The 13729-nt window shown below is 34.1% G+C and overlaps 2 long non-coding RNA genes across 2 annotated transcripts; both read left to right on the top strand.

The window, feature by feature from the left end:
* The first annotated feature begins 6654 nt into the window (after nt 1-6654).
* Nucleotides 6655-8867, top strand: LOC110707202. The gene is made up of 3 exons (XR_002508436.1): nt 6655-7340; nt 7982-8677; nt 8752-8867. It is a non-coding gene; the product is annotated as an uncharacterized LOC110707202 (long non-coding RNA).
* Nucleotides 8868-8963: 96 nt separating this feature from the next.
* On the top strand, nt 8964-12591 carry LOC110707201. The gene is made up of 6 exons (XR_002508435.1): nt 8964-9131; nt 9300-9459; nt 10170-10475; nt 11558-11836; nt 11916-11972; nt 12221-12591. It is a non-coding gene; the product is annotated as an uncharacterized LOC110707201 (long non-coding RNA).
* The last annotated feature ends 1138 nt before the right edge of the window (nt 12592-13729 follow it).

Genomic DNA, 13729 nt, shown 5'->3' with positions numbered 1-13729 from the left:
TTAATGTTTTCATACTCGTACATATATTCTGATATTCATTCAAGTTTATTACGAGTAGTGTTAGATCTCTAGCAGCGGAAATATAGCTTCTACAAGATAATATGAAATCGATACCTCACAAAGATAAATAATATTTTTGAGATAGACAAATTACCACTATGAAGGAAATAATAAATATAAGAAAATAAACTTTTGACGTGAATAAAATGATTGAATTAATTAACTATGCATTACAGCCTAAACATTTTATAATAACATACGTGCTAAATTAGGAATGCTAAATAAGGAATGTTCTCTAAAGAAACAATGACGCACATTGTTTACTCTCCTACATTCCTCTTGCTCTATGATTAATGATTCCCCAAAAATTAGGGAGAATTAATCTCACAACCAATAACACTTATTTCTACAAGTAGCATGCTAAATTGAATATTGTTAATGAATACTTGTACCGAGGAATTCTATGTCCTCAAATAACTCAAGTCATGAATGGTTATAATAACAGCATTGGTATTTTACAAGATATTATCATGATTTCCAAATATTACCTTTTCATTATTACGTAAATATAACAAATGCAAAAGGTACGTAGTTATGTAGGTCTTAATGTAGAATTTTTTGTTGGTATTCAGATGATACTATATAAGCACAATTTAATACTAACACGTGTTTTTTGCGTCACTTATGGCTCAAGCTGTTAAAGACAGATAGGGGCGGAGCTACGTTGGTGCACAGTGGTGCACGTGCATCACAAGCAAAAAAAATAAAAATAAAATTGAAAGTCCAATTAAATAAATAATAATAAATCAATCAAAGAGACCGTTATTTGAAATAACAGGTCTTTTTTTTTTTTTTTTTTTTTTTTTTTTTCTATTATATCTTTATATGTGTGCTTCCAATTGTAATTTTTTTTTAACATAAAAAAAATAAAAAAGTAGTACAGCAGAATCTATGATTTTCAAATTATAAAATAAACATATACTTATACTTTAGTTATTTTTTATCATCGTACATAATTTTAAACACCGTCCATGTTTTAATAAGTGTTACACTTACTGTGTGGACGTGTTTTAATAAGTGTTACACTTTTTTTTTTGGCAAAAAGCTACATTTAATATAATATCTCTCTCCTCTCATGATCCTTACCCAACCCACTACTACTTTTTTATTATTTTTTTTCTCTCACATTCATTACCTTTCAATAAACTATTAACCCTACTGTATTTCTTTTACAATTATTTAATACTCCAACTACCCTACTTACCTCTTATTTTATTTAAGTCAATTATATTGCCTAAACTATGTCCGATCAAAGTGTAACACTTATTAAGACATGGAGGGAGTAGTATTATTTGTTTGTAACATGTTATTTGTAGTACTTTCAACATGTAAGATGGATTTTTTAAGTACTAATTGGTTGTAGTATGGATTTTTGTATCCTATTTTTGATTGAAATCAATTTGGTTGTAGTATAATTTTATTTTATTTTATTTTGTATAACATTTGGATTGAAATCAATTATGAACTAGATCCGATTTTTTTTTTCCACATGTAATCAATACTTGATGGTGACTCACCATCTCGAAAATCTTGGATCCGCCACTGGAGACAGAAATGTTTGTAAGGAGCTTCAGCTGCACAAAGACATTGGCCATGTTTCGTAATTATATTTTTGACAGTTTTTTTTATTAGCTTTTGGCTTTTTTATGCGGTCAAACAACCAAAAAAAGTGTTTGGTAATTGGCTTTTCATTCAGCGAAAAAATTGGCTTTCAAGTCAAATTGAAAAAGTTGTTATGAGTAGCTTTTTTTGTTGGCTTTTGGCTTGTGGGCCCCACAAATTATCCAATAAACAGCCAACAACCAACAACTAAATTTACTAAACACTTTTATAAATAGCCGACTTAAACAACCAATTTCAAAAGTCATATAAACAACAAAACATTCCAACTGGTCAAACAAGTCCAGTAAACTAGCCAACCGCCAACAGCCATTTGCCAAACAAGGCCATTAACTTTTTACTGTTGCTTTTGCTATGTTTGGCCCTTTGAGAATTTATCATTTTAAATTAAAAATTTTGACATGTAAATATTTTGCAATACATGATACTGTAGGTTACTAAGGTTAGCAGTCTTTAGGGTTTTCAACTTAAATCCTCAAATGTTAGCTTGTTAACGAGCTTTAATTTTGAGTCAAGATAAGATTAGTTGTGCTTGATTATTAATTTATTATGACTTTTAAGTCGGTCTCGAATATTTTGTAACCTAACTCGACTTATTAATATTTCCAATTAGAAGATTTTAACGAGTAGTGTTTTTATATCAACAGATATAAAAAGGTTAATTGTAATCATATTTCAAAAACACTGAGAATACATGTCAACATTTATACAATAGTATATATTTTTGGGTTTTTCTATATTATAACCCTTTAACTTTTCGTTTTCTGCGATGTGTCTCCCTTTTTTGAGAAATTCACACTATAACCCCAAAATACATTTAGTTTTCATACGGTAACCTTACCGTTATCCCGTCGTTAACAAATTCCGTTAGTAGGGCCCACTCTCCAATTAATAATATTTTTTTTTATCGATTTGCGTGTTGGAAATTGTTCCGTTAAAGGTTTTGGGGCCTATTTTAGTTCTTAAGGGACCAAATAGAGCTCAGATTTGGCAAAAAAAATAACAAAAATGCCCCATTTTGCGTATTAAATACGTAAACACGCAAATCGAGACATCTCTTAATACGCAAAAAGAGGCGTTTACGTGTTTTTTTTTTCCAAAATTTGAGCTAAATTTGGTCTCTTAAGGACCAAAATATCCCCCAAAATCTTTAACGGAACAATTTCCAACACGCAAATTGATAAAAAATATTATTAAGTTGAGAATGGGCCCCACTAACGGAATTTGTTAATGGCAGGATAACGGCAAGGTTACCGTATAGAAATTAAATGTATTTTGGGATTATAGTGTGAATTTCTCAAAAAAGGGAGGGAGGGGGGTGTGAATTTCTCAAAAAAGGGAGGGAGGAGGGGGGGGGGGGGGAAGGGGCGGGAACCATCGTAGAAAAGGAAAGTTGAAGGTTACTGTATAGAAAAAACCCATATTTTTTTTTAATTATGTTGCTCCATTTGTGCGTGTCACGTGTGTTCATTGATGATATATATATTTTTACAGCTGACACACAAATAATTACGTATGTTTACACAAACCTCTCGCCTCTGCGTAAACAATAGTACAGTAGCAATTTAGGACCAGTTGTGAAGAATGCATTGAGTAAAAGAGCACACTATTCTTGACCACAGACTGTAAGGACCTGACATGCATTTTTTGGCAAGAACATGCATAATTGAACCAAATCAAGTAATTCGGCTTAGAAATCCCTGGTCCATTAAAGAAGATTGAACCCCACACTGATTGAGACGCCTCTGTTTGCCAGCAGTATTTCCATTCAACACACTAAGAGCATCTTTATTGGTGAACCCAAATAAATGGTTCATGGGTCACTATCACCATTTCTCTCTCATCTATATCAACCCAACAAACCATTTACAATATTCACTCTTAACAATGAACACTAAACAATGGTTCATCATCAATACTCCCTACCCCACCTTATTTTATTTTTGTAAATATAATTTTTTTTGTTTCATAATTATAATTTATTAACCCGATGTCAATGTAATTAATTGACGTATTTAATATTTTAATCGTGATTACTAATTAAGAAATTATCGCATTTTTTTATCAGCTTTTTAAAAAACTAATTCTTGTGATTAATATTTTTTAAACAACAACGCAGCTAATTTTAATTAACAAAAAAAAAAAAGAGGTACAAATCGTGATTACAGTTCTACAACTATAATCTAGTACATTTTATTTTAAAAAAAAAAAAAAACAACTACACATCGTTTTGTAAGATGTCCTTAGGGATAACCATTTGTTGTAAACCTAGTTGCCTAAGTTTTCGTTGTTACCAAATTTATTCCATATATGTTCGACCAAGTCGTTTTTTAGCTGCAAATGAGTCTGTTGATCCCCAATCTCTGTTCTACGAGACAAGTATAAGCCGATATCCACAATACGATCAGTACGGTACTCGGTAGTGTCCTCATTAGCGTTGCCTCCAGCATTCATAAACTCATTGGTATTTAATAATAATAATAATAACGACAATAATAATAAAAATAATAATAATAACGATAATAATAATAAAGGAAATAATAATAATAACGATAATAATAATAAAAATGATAATAATAACGATGATGATGATAATAATAATAAGGCTTAATTAGAAAATAACACCTGCAAAAAGACCCGATTTTGTTTATAACACCTTAACATTTCGAAATTTTATTATAACACCTACAAAAATCCCAAAATTTTGGTTTCACCACCCACTAACGGATTTTTGGATGGAAACCGTTAGTGGGACCCACTAGGGACACATGTCAGTTGTTTATTGGCTTAAAAATAAAAATTAGGGGTTTTTTTTTTATTAATTTTTATTTTTAAGCCAATAAACAACTGACACGTGTCCCTAGTGGGTCCCACTAACGGTTTCCATCCAAAAATCCGTTAGTGGGTGGTGAAACCAAAATTTTGGGATTTTTGTAGGTGTTATAATAAAAATTCGAAATGTTAAGGTGTTATAAACAAAATCGGGTCTTTTTGCAGGTGTTATTTTCTAATTTGGCCTAATAATAATAATAATAATAATAATAATAATAATAATAATAATAATAATAATAATAATAATAATAATAATAATAATAATAATAATAATAATAATAATAATAATATTGGTAATTATAGAGGGGATTTTTGAAGAGAAAAATATAGTAGAAAGAAATGGATTTTCAAAGTTGAAGAAAGTATAGCAATATGGGTGTCTATTTATAGAGGGGAAAAAAATAGAGCCGTTGGTAATTTTTTTTTTTTTGATTTGTGTTTTGTAAAATATATCCGTTGCAAAATTACAACGGATTTATTTAAAACAGTGACACGTGTCAAGCAGCGGTTGGGCCAAGTGGCGCGCTCCCAGCCGCTGCTTTCTATTTTTTTTTCCTGAAAAAAAAATAAAAATGGGTGGGGCCCACAATCCATAAATTCGTCCAAATGCTTGCAGCAGCAATCGATCCCACAACCATTCACTATGAACAATTATAGAGATCACCATTAAGCCACCCATTCACTTGTTCACTCATTGTGAACTATTTTTTTGTTCACCCTTAAGGCTGCCCTAAGTACTCCGTATCCTACTATCTCCGTCCATAATACGGAGTATTGAGAAATTGTATAGTTGTCTGGGCCTAAATTTGCCTAGGCTTTGAGCATATTTTTTGGGCTCGAATTTCAGGCTCCAACTGATTTGGCCCAAATTTTAAAAATAATTTTAAATATTTGTAAAACTTTAATTTTTATATATTTTTAATTTCATTGAGTTGATCTGGCAACTTATGAGTATTCCAAACTCAATCCGATCAAAATTTTATTCTAGTTGACTCGATTCAAAACTTTAAAGAGTACAAATGAAATAAATTGTTATCGAATTTAATAAGTAACAAGTAAGAGTAGAGTACATGTAAAGAATTTAGATTCAAGTTGTGTCATGCTCTGCTCAGCGCGCGCTATGATCAATTTGCTCAATTAGCATCCTAATCTTAGTACAATAGTACCATAGATAATTAAATTAAAATTACAACATGTACCAACTAACTACTGTATAAGTCAAATTATCAACATTTTCCTTGTTAACTTTTAATGGTTTTTTCTTACTTAGCTAATTCATAATTCACTAGAAGGATTATATAATCCATATTACTTTTTGTACAACAAATACATACATAGTAGTCCGTACTATATATTTAATGGTCTAATGATCATAATTCACCGTACCACTCACCATACCAACTTTAATTTTATAAAAATATCTCATAACTTGACTGACATATCATGCACTTTGATACTCCCTCTGTCTTAGAATGTCTAAGACGTTGGACTTTTTTCATCGTTATTGGTGTTAAAGTTGAGCCATAACCAAATATATGGGAGTCTGCCTACATAATTGGGGCAGGCACCTTTCATGTACCAATTCGATGTAAGTTATAACCAGCTTTGCGGGTCGATCCCGACTGTCGGAGGGAGGTTGCAGCAAAGCTTTCCTGCGTCGTCGTTTCAGCATAATTTGTGCTTGTGTGGTGATCCCTTGCCTCCTTGCAAATCGTAATTCATCTGCTGCAGCGTTGGAGTCAAACGTTGACTCGTTGTGTTGAAATAATGCTTGTTTTTAAGTTGTTTCTTTAATTAGTTATAAAGCAATTAGACATTGAATGTGAAAAGTGGAAGTGAAGTCAAAACCTTTATTTCTGTAAAAGAAAAAATAGATGATACGATCATACAAATTACATTACTGCTGATTGTTAAAGTTATGAAATGCGTGCCCTTTAGATATGATTGCTGAACTTTGTTAATCTAGGGGCTGTTATGGTATTTCAATTTATTACCTTGAGGATGCAATTGTAATTTTCACCTGATGATATGTACTTCTACCATGACTGGGCATCCACGTAACAACACGGCTGTACAGTTGGACTTCACGCCATATCAAATCTGTCAGTTAACGACAGACTTCACGCCACATCTAGTTACTTGATTAGTGTTAATTCATCTAGTTTACTATTTTACGGGGTTTACTAATAAAATATTACTAAGCATAATATGGACCAATTGACCTAAGTGGATCCGGAAATTTTGGGCAGAAGTCTAATTTTTTTTTTTTTGATTGATTAATTAATTAACACTAGTAGAAAAATTGAAAAAGGCACCCCCCTTTTCCCACCGGTTCTTAAAAACCGGTGGGAAAAGATTTGGGCGGGATTCGGATATTTACTTTTCGCACCGGTTCCTTTGAAACCGGTGGCAAATGTATGTTTTCGAACCGGTTCGAACTGGTGCTAAATGTGTTGTTTAAAAAAAAAAAGGGTAAATGGATATGCCACCGGTTCAACCCAAACCGGTGGAGAAAGTACGCAAATTAAAAAAAAAAACCGTCAAATACTCTTCTTCTTCAATTCCTTCAGCACGAACAATTTCATTCCCCTGCTTCCCCTTCAATTAATCTTCTTCTCTCGTTCTCGCCTGCCCTCACCATCTCCTTCACGCATAGGTTGTCCTCCATTGAAGCGCATTCCCTGGGCTTTCTCACCTCCATTGCCGCGCAACTCCTCTCTTTCTCTCCATATATAGCTATCTCCTCCATTGAAGCGCATACTGTCGAGCTTTGTGACCTCCATTGAAGCGCATTCTGAGCTTTCCAACTCCATTGTAGCAGCTTCGAGGTAAGAAATATTTCGTGGTCTTCCTAGTCTATTGAATAGCTTCGCAATCTAGGGTTAGTCGTTGATTTAGGGTTTTCTATTTTTTGTGGTTTGCTTTGAGATTTTGGGTGGATTATGTTGTAACAGTTGGGTTGGGTTGTGGCCTAAAGAAAAAAACTCAAATTTTTACAAGTGGGATCACATATACCTGTGTTGCAAACTCTGTAGCAACGAAATTCCCTTCTGAGCCTAATAGACAATGATGGCCACAGAGGCAGACCTTTGTAGGGGCATGCGTGCAAGGGCTTGGCCTTCCCTGAAAATTTGCCCAAATTAATTTTTTTGTACATCTGTAATTAAAATTCAGTAAAAGCCACATTTTTATGACTGGTGAGAATGAAGTATAGCTGCTGGCATAAGTTACACATCTTAATTAAGGTAGAGCTTAGAGCCAATAGAGGTAAGGCTGGATGTGACTTTGCTTGACCCTGGTGTTAGCGGGACGAGATCCATGCTGGAAATAATTTCTAGCTATTGCTGCTGTTAGTTGTGCAAAATACTAAATTGGCTTACATATCTTGTGTCCTTTAACATAATTCTTTCTGTTTGGAGGGGTGATAGTATGATTTTTTTCCCTGACTGAATGTGTTTATTTTTTGCAGCTTGTGCACTTTGTTAATCGTGACTCACTAGGTTTAGCAAATGACTTTCTATCCCTCAGATTTCTCCCTGAAGGTGTTGATATCCTTTTAGTTTCTAATGCCTTACAAACATTGTGAAAATGCTTCTCCTGGTTTGCTTCGATTTCGCTTCCTTATGGTTTTTTTTTGCTGTTCTCAATTTGGTTCTTCGTTGCGATTGATGAATTGTTGGTTGATTTTGTTGTTGTTTTAGGGTTGTCGAATCTGGTATGTAATTTGATCAGCATCTCACTCTACCTATCTCTTATTTCCCTTTGGTAAATTGGAACTTCTATAAGCTTGAAAAGATAATGAATTGTTTTGTATAACTCTGTTTTTGGTCAATTGCACTCTGAAATAGATATACATCATCGGTACATATATAGGGTGCCTCCATGCCTGTAGTGTGTTCTCTTTTTCAGTGGTAAAAGACTTGTAGTAGTTGCACCCTTTACCAGCTTCCTTAAATTGCAAATCAGTGTCTCATATGTACTACTTTATGACCTGTTTTCCTTGATGATTTGTGTTGCTCAACATCTTTCCTGTTTTTTTTTTTTCCATTCAGTTCTTCTTGCCATTAACAAGTCCAGGGCATTCATATATGCATACTTCGCTCTTCGTTGTCTTTCCTACATTCTAAGTCTCCGGAGTGTATTCTGCATTGCTATTGCCTATGCGGTAAGATATTACTCAAGTTGTCATTTGGAATTTGTAAATGGAAATGACTAAGAATAAAAGTCACTCTCTGATAGGCAGATGTAGTTGAGGATGACAAAAGAGTTGCAGCATTTAGTTGGATCACAGGTGTAATGTTTGCTTCATATGTCTGGGGAGTTTGCTAGCAAAGTTTATTCCGGGAAAGTACATATTTGAGGCATGTTTTTACCTCTTAAGATGTTGCTGTTTACTGTGAGTTATCTTGGTTGTTAGCATTTCTCTTACTGATAGTGTTACATTAATTTCAGCTGTCAATTCCTCTCTTGATCATGTCTCCGCTCTTTATTCAACTATTCATGACTGAGACTGCTAGGCGGGCACCTGTGACAAAGCAGTCACTATGGTCCATCTTTTTTAAGTCCATCAGAGAGTGTTACAGTTCTATTAAATGTGTTGCTGCAGTAATTTTTACCAAGTATGTTCTTATTGTTTGTCGAATCTGTTCTCAAATTGGAGTTTGATTGAATAGGCATTTACAAGATGAATACTCAAAATTGACTATGTCATCATTGTTGTAGCTATCATCTATGAACGCAAATATGCAACAAAGAAGACTTTGCACTCAATTTTTCTGTTTTGACAGAGTGATTCTGATGGTAAAGGCTCAAATCAACAGGAGCCAGAGATGAAAATCAAAATCAGAGAGTTAATAATGAAACAACTTCTGGAAAAGGAGGTGAACAAAAGAGTAAGCCAGTGTCTGATCCAACTTCTGGCATTTTGGTACACCTCGAAGATTGGTGGTATGGCTCTAAAAACTATTTTACCTTTTCTGTTTTTATTTTATTTTATTTATTGTTTAAAAACTAATCTACAAATTGTAAACTATAAATCTCTGCCTGTTTTAAGCTACGCAAATTTGAGAGGTTAATAAGTTTAATATTGATGCGTGCAATCTGATTATTGGAACTCCTCTATAAATGCATATTTAGATTATAAGAGTTTGGAGGATGGTTGATTTTTCCAAGCTACTTTTTAGCTGAGTGATAAATGGAGGATGGTGTTGGCAAATCTATCTTGAAGTTACCTCGAAGAAATTAATTCCTTAATGATAAGGGGATGGGACAATTTGACTATTGTATTAGGTCAAGGGGATTCTGCACAAAAGATACTTTGATTTCTGTAATTGATTAAGGTTTGTATGATATGGAATCTTAAATGACTTTAGGAAAGGTGAATGGCAACATCCCTAGAAGATCACAACACTAAGATTATGCAGTCTTATCAGAAATAAAAATCTTTGAACCAATGCAGATTTGCTGATTTGGTTTTAAGATCATCTGTCCAATCTCTAGCGTACTAGATATCAGAAATAATCCATACCAGAGCAAAAAAGATGTAAATACTAGGAATAAAGGAGTTTATATGTGGTATTTACATTTAGGCTCTTGTATTTTCTTGTTCTGTTATGTTGATTTTACCTCATGAATGGATGTCCTGCAACCGTGAACAGGTAAGGTATAGGTCAAACACCCCATTAGTTCTAAAAGGTATCACACTTGGCATAAGAGGAGGCAAGAAAATTGGGGTTGTTGGTCGCACAGGGAGTGGAAAGTCCACCCTTATACAGGTATTCTTCAGGCTAGTTGAACCTTATGGAGGGAAGATAATAATTGATGGCATCGATATCTGCAAGATTGGCTTGCATGATCTAAGGTCTCGCTTTGGGATCATTCCACAAGAGCCGGTACTATTTCAAGGAACGGTGAGAACCAATGTGGATCCACTTGGTCTTTATTCCGAGGAAGAGATATGGAAGGTATAAATTTATCCTCTCTAATATTCCTTTGCTAAGTAGTAATCACATCAAAATGATATAGAATATAAGTATACTCCAAGCATATAATCTAATCTTCAGCATGTTTGAAATTTGTAGTTACATATACTAATGTACCACAACTTAAACTAGATGATGGGGTGAATATAGATATGTAAACTACTACAAAATCATGTCATCACAAATACAAGAAGTGAGATATGCATGCGAGAAGTAAATATGTCCAGAAGGGGTATTTTTACTAGACAACCAGATTAACAAAACTCCGCTACTGGGTTTCCCGCTGCCAGTTCCAAGCCTGGATAAAGGAGGGTTGCAGTAGGCCAATGAAAGCTAGTGTAAAACTTTGTCACATGACATGAGCCAGATTAATAAAAACAAACTATTTCAAACCTGATTATCGAAACTAAAATTGTTCTGATCAAAGTTTACGAATTGAACTATTCATTAAGTGTACATATAACATACTCTGTAAGTCCGTATATTTCATGCTGTATTCATTACATGTACCAATGTGAATTAGATTTTTCTCTGTTCTCTTCAATTGGATTTTGCTGAGAAATTGGTACTTTTGATCTATGCAGATTTACTATGTTTTTGTATAAATTGTATTGTCATATGCAATTTTGATATAAGATTAAAAAGTACTTTTTCAATTTATTGATACAAAACTTATTTGTATGCAGAACAATGACTCCTTTAAAGTTCATATGATATGATTAAGTAAATTGGTAATAAGCTAAGGAAATTGTAATACAGAACATACCTTTGATGTATGATGCTCATTAACACGTACATAGTCCTCATCATTGTCGAATGAGCCGTCCAAATTCCCTCTGCAGTTGGGCAACCCAAGAGTACAATCAATATCCTCAACAACAAGTATAGACTTATTGCTTGTTCTTAGCATAAGCTTTAGAGTACCTTAATTTGGGATCAGTTAATATTAGTATATGGCATGTGTTACTGATCAAATGCATGGAGAAAAACCTGATTGTGTGGTGTTTATTGCTTATGTATGTTGATATGTTTAGGAACTATAATTTAACTCTTTTTCCATGCAGTACGCCCTGCCATACCTGGGATGCTTTCCAACTGGCTCATGCATCATTTAGTCTTTATTGAATTCGGAACAATGCAGTGGTTCCCCGGAACAGCCAAATGGCTGGTTGTAATCTGGGGGGCCATCTCTTCTTAGGGAGGATCCCATTGTTGAAGTTGCTTTGACCGAGGCTAATGATGGTGATGAAGAAGATGGCTCTGGGAGTAATCTTTCTGCTGTTAAAATCCATGACGATGAAGTGAGTGTGAGATTTTTGGTCTGTGGGGTGGCATGCTCATTGGTGAGTCACTGAATTATGAAGCCTGCTTGTTTCATGGCTATGAAAAGGACATTTGCTAATATACACATCTCTTTTGTAGGATGCATATTTGTTGGGATGTTTGGAGGATGGACTGAATGCACTTTTGGGCATAGAGGTAAGTTCACCTGTTCAGCCCCCCCCCCCTCTTTTTTTTCCCTCTTTATAAACTCGATTTATTTGTTTTTTCCCTCCATGTATAAGCATGGAGCTCATCTTCAGTACAGATTATTTTGTATTTTTTCATATGGACACTTGGTTAGCAATAGGTTTTATGCTGGTTTTCTCCATATTATGCCTCTTTAACGTCTATCATGTCTGTTCCAATGCGCTGAATGTCATGAATGGTGCTGAATGCAATTTTAGGGCAATAAGATAACGAAAAAGATCTCCTCGGCCAAGCTAGCAAACCAGATTTTCTCTCTTGAATGGAAGAACAGCAAGAGACAGGGCCATGAATGTGGCTGGCAATTTTGACAGCTCGTGCTGGGTCTGGTTCTGGCTGCCTAGCCGTGGTGTAGCTTCTTCTGGTTGCTGATTTGCTTGTAGCTGCTGCTTGGGTTGCTAGTCGTGGTGTGGCTGTGCTGTCTCATTCTCTGTTGCAGGCTTGGGGTCAGTGGGAGCAGTCTGCAGTCTGTTTTTTTTTTTTTTCTATTTATCAAAGATGTAGTGCTCTTTAATGGATGTATGACACAAATATTGAAGAAAATATATGTGTTTTATGTATATTATGATTATATATAAATATTTGTACAATTTAAGTGAAAAAAATGCAATTTTTTTTTTTTTTAATTTTTTTGGGATACTTTTGGCACCGATTTTAGTAAAGAACTGGTGCTAAAAGTTTTTTTTTAATTTTTGGAGACTGTTCGCACCGGTTCTAAGAAAAAAACCGGTGCGAAAAGTCTAGTTTTTGGCACCGGTTTTTCCTAAAAACCGGTGCAAAAAGTCCTTTTTCCCACCGGTTTTGAACCGGTGCGAAATCTATGGGGTTTTAGCACCCCCCAAATAGAACCCGATTCAAAACCGGTGGGAAAGGGGGGGTTTGAACCGGTGGGAAATTCGTTTTTTCACCTAGTGTAATATAATCAAATTTATTAATGTAATCTTTCTATGATAATTATAATTTTTATTGTAATTATTATTATTTTTGTGATAATTTGAGTAATTAGTATTAGTATTATTAGTTAATATTAGTTATTTTTGTGATATTAGTTAATGTTAATGTTAATGTTAGTTAATATTAGTTAATGTTGTGATATTAGTTAATGTTAGTGTTAGTTGATGTTAGTTAATATTAGTTAATGTGATAATATTAGTTAATGTTGTCCTAATGTTGTGATATTGTTGTTGTTGTTGTTGTTGTTGTTGTTGTTGTTTGTAAATCCTATTCTAGTGAAAATATGAGCAGCAGCACGTGCCCCAATATTTTGAGTCTTCGAGAATTTCTGGATCCGCTTCAGCAATGCAACCGCCTCCTTCTCTAATCCCCCAAGTGTAGAGAATGAGAAAGGAAGGAAGCCATATCCAATTGCCCGACAATTGGATTCATGCTTCACCCGCTTCAGATGAGCTACATCAGCCACAACCATCCAGGAACACAGTTAGATAACCCAGACTGTGTAACACCCTAGAAATTCCTTTCCTTTAAAATACCCATTTTTCCCCTTTTTAAAATACGTAAAAGGAAAATCTAAGACATTATCGCCACCGTGAAAACGGCCAAGGCAATTATCAAAGACACACAGCGGAAGACTATCTTTTACAAAAACTTAAATGAAGTAAAGTTTAATAAATCAACTCAAATTTTAAACCAACTTACACTAAAACAATAACTTAGAACCATTAAAGGCCCTTTAAAACCAAAGTAAATAT

This window comes from Chenopodium quinoa, unplaced genomic scaffold (assembly GCF_001683475.1).
Source record: "Chenopodium quinoa cultivar QQ74 unplaced genomic scaffold, ASM168347v1, whole genome shotgun sequence".
Classification (NCBI taxonomy): Eukaryota; Viridiplantae; Streptophyta; class Magnoliopsida; order Caryophyllales; family Amaranthaceae; genus Chenopodium; species Chenopodium quinoa.
Note: the sequence above shows the minus strand (reverse complement) of the source record. Positions and strands in the feature narration are given on the sequence as shown.